The sequence below is a fragment of the Oreochromis niloticus genome, linkage group LG15 (assembly GCF_001858045.2).
Source record: "Oreochromis niloticus isolate F11D_XX linkage group LG15, O_niloticus_UMD_NMBU, whole genome shotgun sequence".
Taxonomy (NCBI): Eukaryota; Metazoa; Chordata; class Actinopteri; order Cichliformes; family Cichlidae; genus Oreochromis; species Oreochromis niloticus.
The window spans coordinates 8,058,458-8,065,590 of NC_031980.2; positions in this window are offsets into that span (position 1 = coordinate 8,058,458).

A 7,133-nucleotide genomic window follows, 5' to 3' on the forward strand; every position below is an offset into this window, starting at 1 on the left:
GGAATCGTGGCATATCGCCAGCCTAGGAAACTAAACTAATGTCTCAGTCAGCTAGAGAAACGTGCAAAGCTAGGGAAGAGGAGGAGGAGGAGAGGAAGCTGATTTAGGAGATAAGAAAAGGAGATAAGCTTCGCGGAAGAAAAGAAAAGGGAGGGTAGAAGAAAAATAATTACCAAATCAGAGGAAAAGCTAATGGCTGAACAACAAAGGGAGGAGAATGATGGAGTGGAATAATATTTTAGCTGACAATAAATAAATTCTGCTGGAAGAAAAACAAGGACAGAAGAGAGAAATATAGAAATGGGAGCAGAGGAAGGCGAGTAATGCTCGCTGACATTGAGGAGTCAATTAGTTAGGGGTGATGAGAGGGGAAGGATGATAGAAGGAGACAGACCACACACACACACGCACATGGCGACACACGCAATCAGTAACAATAATAGTGACGTCACTTTTCCTTAACCTCTTTTCAATAACTCTGTCTCCTTTTCTCTTTGAAATAGATCTGCCTGCTCTGTATGCAAGACATGTCCCACTTCTCTGTACCTGCCCTGTGTGCGTGTGTGTGTGTGTGTGTGTGTGTGTGTGTGTGTGTGCATTGACATATCAAGATTCAGTCACTGAGTAGTTTCACCAGGCCGCCAGTCCACAGACCCACGCTGTCTGCTCATTGGTCCTAGAGATGTGCTGCCTCAGCCAATGATGTTGCAGCAAGATTTTATGGCCATGGTCTGTTTGCACACACACACACACACACACACACACACACACACACACAGAAGAAGAGAGAGCAGGATGACCAGAACAGAGTATTAATAAAAAAGACTGCACATAGAAGACATGATGTTTGTGTCAGTGCCGACATTTTCTTTAGGAAATAAGAAAAGACGCAGCATAATGACACATAAAAAGCAAACTAATGCTTTTCACGAGGCACCAAAATTGATCAGGTGCTTATTGTGGTTATTTATGACTCTGAGTGAGTCCCAACCCTCTTACCTTTCTCCTTATTTGTGTCCCTTAATGGTTAACAAAGCAGCAAGAAACTCTTCTGGAGACTTATCACAAGAGTCAAGTGGGCCCGCCAGTGTAGTCAGAGTGTGCCTCAAAAGCCTAGGGGTTAAATGATTATAGATGTTGTGTTAAAATTATGCAGGATTTCATGTCATATACTTGAAGAGTTCCATTTTTTTCATCCCGGCCATTTATTTTCACATTTAATTGTTTTTACTGTATGGAAATGGTGTAGCCATGTGTTAGGGATTCACAGAGACCAGTGTATGGACACAGCAGAAGCAGGCACATGCGCAAATAAACACAAATATAACAAAAAAATGAGAGATGATGTGTTTCAGCATTAACACGAATTCACCCTCTATTTGATCTGAGCTATAATTCTGGAATAATGACAATACTGTTTTTAAAAATTTGAGAATAGTTTGCCATCCATGATATAACGGATGGCAATCAGTAGTCTTGTGTTGGATCCTTAGTTTTTGGACTTTGGACAGTAATTGTTTAGAGTTTGTTCAGGAAGAGCTTAAAAAGCACAGTGCCTACTGTAAGGCCCTGTCCACATGCACGAGGGTATTTTAGAAATCATAACTTGCATTAAATACCTTTGCTATCAGGATGCATTTTTCTACTTTCTAAAACACTCATTAGCTACAGATAGATTTGTAGGTAAATAAATGTCCCGTCTGCCGACATTTCCTTAGAGTAAACAGTTATTTTTATTCTTAAAGCGGTATTAAAGCGATGACAGAATATACCACAATTGACTTTTCACAAATCGCAGACATAGTTTGACAAGCGAAACTTTCACATCTCACAAAGTCAGACGCTGTCTTTAGAGAACAAATGCTGCGGAGTGATTTGTTTGCAGGTGCCAGGCTTCCCTTGTGTCATTTTCGATCCTTTTGGTATTTTTGTTTTTCTGTTTTCTTCACGTGGAAAAAAAAGATGAAACATTTCCATTTCAAAGCAGCGCTGGAGCATCTAAATAATTGCATGCGTGTGTGTGTGTGCGCATTTATGTGTTTGGTGTTCGTGGGTGTGTGCGTATATGTGCATCAGTGCTTGAGAATCGATGTGTGTGTGTGTGCATGCACGTGTGTTTGAGGCTGCTGAACTCCTTGGCAAGGACGAGCATTTTAAAAATTCCTGCTCAAATGTTCAGCGCCATCACCTCTTACCCAAAAGCAAAACTGTTATCTTTTAGACTCTCTTCAAAGGCACACAATTGAAAAAGGAGGAGCAAATGCGCTCTTTTCCCAGAGAAGAATTAAGTGAGGTGAAACAGGGACAAAATCTTCAACTTAAGCTGATCCAAATCGAGACGTACTCTGCCTGCAGTAAAGAATGTGTGTTTTACACAGTATTCACGGTGTGGTTTGACTAATACCAATCAGTGACATGCTTTAACAACTGCTCATGTTTATGGCCAGTGCAGGCCAGACTAAGTGCAATGGACCCAACAGTCAAAGCTAATTAAGTATCCATCTTTACAGTCTTAGAATAACAATTATACTTGTGGATATGTCTCAGATGAAGCCGTGTCCGTGAAAAGAAGTAGTTGAAATGCAGGTTATGCAACAAGGGCAAGACTAATGTGAAGATTTCGTTCTCATCCATGAAAAGATCCTGTGCCAAAACAAACTGAATGTCTGCTTTTAACCTGAAAACATCAGAACGACAAAATGAAGCAGTAGGAATGGAAACACTCCTTTATATTTTCTTTTTCTCCTAGTGGCTGATTTCTGTTTGTTGCAGCACTGTATGAAAAATCAACACACCAAAACAAACTTGAGACAGTTATTTCATCATAGTGAACAGGACGCCTGAATTAGCAGCTTTGTGTGCTCCATTATAGACCAATGAAAGGGTGGCCTTTTCTATTCATTATTACACATATCCAAAACTTCATTTTTTATGATAAAATAGGAGAGAGGCAAGATTAGACACTATTCCAGGGATAGTTATATAACTGAAGCCATACCCCGGCTAAAAGTCGTCCACATCAGGTGTTGAGAAATAAGGCATACATGGACAAAGACTTATTTATATACACATATACACCCTGTCAACCTGATCCCAAAGATCTAAAAATGTGCATTAATGATGTTTTTAAAAAAACAACAAAAAAACACACCTCTGGTATTGTGCATGTGTGCCTTTTCAAGAATAAGCAATATGCACTTGTTGTATAGGTTGGAGTGGGCGTAAGACAGGGAGCTGAAAATTCCTATGTAAAGATAAGAAGTGCATGTAAAACAGAGGGAACAAAACAGCAAGCCTAAAAGATGAAAGAGAATAAGGAAGCAGTAGACGATGAAGTTATTCTCAGTGGGAGCTGAGGCTCAGCTCTCTGCATTTTCCCTCTCCAAAAGTTTATATTTATTTTTATGTTCTTTAGCAGCAACTTTGCGAATAAATTGATGTGATTTTCCATGTATTCTATAAGACATGCTCTTTGCACAGTGAAGAAAGGAAATAAACGGGTAAAAGCCTTGCCCTTATCAGGATGTACTTCACTGGCAATAATAAATTCCCTGGGTCAGTAGCAATGAATTGTCCTTCTTAGGTGGAATTTTTAGCCCAAAAGGAGTTTAAAAGGACAGGAAATACCAAGAAAAGGAAACTTGCTCTCAGGCTTTTAGGGTTATCTATCCAGGGCACAACTGATAACACATTACAGGCAGTTGGGTGAATTGGACATACAACTCAACTCAGAACGGCTGACCTTGACACACTAATGTGCAATTCTTGATAAGCCTTTGGTGAAATCCTTCCACTGGAAATGCTGACACTTACCATGCATCATTGGTCTGCTATGAGAAGTGCAGATTTCACATTCCAAAGGTTACTTTTAGTTGTCGGTCTGTCAGTGTGTTTAATATTAGACTGCACAGCAACAGCAGATAAATTATAGTGACAATGTCATAACTTGTATAATAATATTTATGCACTAAGGTAACTTTTTGCAAAGGAGTAAAATAGTTATACTACATGCATCCTGACAATTTCAAAACTTTGTCTTTCACAGTTTGGTTAACCAAAAAACGTTGTGGGTCAGGTGGTACGGACTGTAGTTTGAGTATACCTTGTTATCTTCACACGTCCTATCCACAAGCTTCACACAACCTCCTTTATGGCTGACCAGATCTCGCAGCAGTGTTCTGCTGTCATGGCAAATGGAGTGGTTTCCTTCCTCTAGGATGATACACATTAACCACTCTTTACTTTTGTGTTTGTGCTGTTAAAGGAACAAAAAGAACTGCACATGCCTATTTTTCTTCCACTCCTTTCATGATACCCATCTGCCCATAAACTTACTACTTTGTGACTTTACATGATCTGTGCGTGATTTGTGTGATCTTTGTACCAGGACCAAGTGTCCTGGTACAAAGTGGTTTATGCTTAACTAAACTGCTGAAACCGAATAGGCTAATTTTAGCTTGCTAGGATCCTGTTTTTTTTAGCAGTACTTTTTAAGAATAATACTGAGCGTATCTAATCATATCTACGCTTGGTGAAAAAAAATACTGAGTAATAATGATTTAATGCATAGCCTACAAATAGTCTAATAATGTTGGCCTGAGTTAGCACTGATTAGGTTTCCTTCTTATCATAAGTTGCATGAACACACCTCAGTTAACCACTCTTTATGCCCAAGCAATTAAGAATACACAACAAATAGAACCGTGGAGTAGATGGGCTACAGCATCAGAAGACCATTGCTGCCAATCCTGCCAATAAAGAAAAAGAAACTGAGGCTACAGTTTGCACAAGCCCACTATGATTGGACAATAAGATTGGGAAGAATGCTGCCTGGTCTGACGACCCTTGATTTGCGGTGCAACATTCAGCTGCAGTGTCTAAATTTGGCATACCCAACATGAATCTATCAGGTCTGGATCAGCAATTCAGACTACTAGTGGTAGTGTAATGATGTGGATATAGTGTCTTGGCACACTATGAGCACCTGACCAACTGAGCTACAGGTCACATTCATCCCTTTATAACCACATTGTACTCATTTTCCAGCAGGATAACGCACAATGTCACAAAACTCAAATCATCTCAAACTGGTTTCTTGAACATGACAAAGAGTTCACTGTATTCAAATGGCCCCCCAGTCACCAGATCTCAACCTAATAGAGCACAAAGCCCTTTAAAACCTTTGTTGTTGGCAGCATTTATTCTACAGTGGCTTCATTCCTAAAATAGTTTGACGCTAGCAAGTACTGAGACCTTTGGGAGGACTTTACAACACAAACTTAGGAATAGTTTTACCACTAGCAGTTGGAGCTCTGTTCTGAACTGACTTTGCTAAACACAACATGTCACTCAGTTGCTTTAAAGTCTTTTGATAGAAGTGTCAGTGGGAGAGAGATGTTGATGCGAGGGAACTGGTACCAAAAGCTGACATTTGCAATTGATACGAAGGCGTTTTCACCTTTAAGTTTGCATCAAAGTCTTAAGTTAATCCATGTGTTAAGTTAAATTAGTTTGGGGTTGTGTGCTAAATAAACTATGACTTTTATGTATCAGAATGCTCAGTAGCTCTGTTTTTTGCTTGTTTGCTCTAGGTTAACAGCTTTAGCTTCTACTGACAGCTCACTGTATATAAGTAAGTGTGTGTGTGTGTGTGTCTCTGTGTGAGAGTGTGGTGGGGGGAAAAAAGACAAACCAGGCCACATCCCCTGGAGAGACAGACCGAGGCTCATATCCAATGCTCTTTATGAAAGAGAGCTGTCCGCCCTGTCAGATCTCCCTGTCTCTCCTCTCCTGTGCCTTCATCTCTCCCTCCTCTTTATATTCATCTTTTTCTTTTCTCTCACATCTACTCACCCCTCCAGCACCATCCCCTGTATTTCATTTATCTGGCTCTCCGCATCTTTTCTCCGAATCTATCAGGATTTCACTTTGAACTGTTTTTTATTCTCTCTCGCTCTTTCTCTGTCTCTGTACATGTTGAGGGCATTCGTGATGAAACTGAAATTCTTGCCTCACAGCCAAAACAGGCGCATTGACTCGTGATTTTCTCACAGAAATAAAATCTTTTGGGCTTCACTTGGGAGATCGGGTTGCAATTTTGACACAATAAGATGAGTTAATAACCAACAACTCAGCTGAACGGTGATCTCAAACATGACTGAAGACTTGTTTGTGATGCTGTCCACATTTTTTATTTCTGGATTTTTGACTCAGCTCCCAAACTCAGTCTGTGACACAATCCCACACCTTTTTTTTTCAGCGGCGGAGCGCGTGTCGCCCCACAAAATCACGCTGCAGTTTCTGCAACTAGCTCAACTGTGAACGAGGGAATGTCCTGTTTCTTCCTATCAGCATTTTCCATCTCTTCTCCCTCCGCTCTTGACCCTCCCTCATAGTGTTACCGTGGCGATGGGGGGTCTGTGGCTGGTCATTGGTGTGGCGCCAGATAGGAAGCAGCTGACCGCTTGTGCAGGAAATGGACAATAAAGGACACACTCAGGCAAGAAGAGTGCACGAGTAGGTTGACATCATATGTGTCACTAAGTGTGTAGATTATAGACGTAAATATGTTGACCATTGTTTTCAGTGGTGCCATGGGAGATCATTGTACTTCTACTATTATTATATTATTATACATTTATTGAGTGCTCAGGTAGGGTAGAGAAGCACTATACAGTTCAATAACTCATATTAAATAACATATTCTGACCCTATAGCTCATGATGTAACAGTAGGGTATATATATATTAATTAAATGCCTGATAATGTCAACAAAATAATTTTACCCCTCCATTTATATTATCATTACTACATTCTATTTAACACATAAGATTTTTGTCTGTGAGTGTAATCGTCAAATTATAGTGTTGCGTATCATTGGTCCATTAACTGAAATGTAACATCTTCTTGTCCACAATGAGTTATTTATTGTGTGCATATTCTTTTTAAAGTGAGATGTTTTGAGCTATTTTTTTATGCAATTATGAAATTTTTTAATTATTTTAAATTATTCTACATTTTGACACATTGGACGCTGATGGAAAGTCATACATATTTAATGAGATAATAACACAATTACATATTTGAAAACATTCAAATATTTAATAAGATAAAACATATTTCATTTTATAATA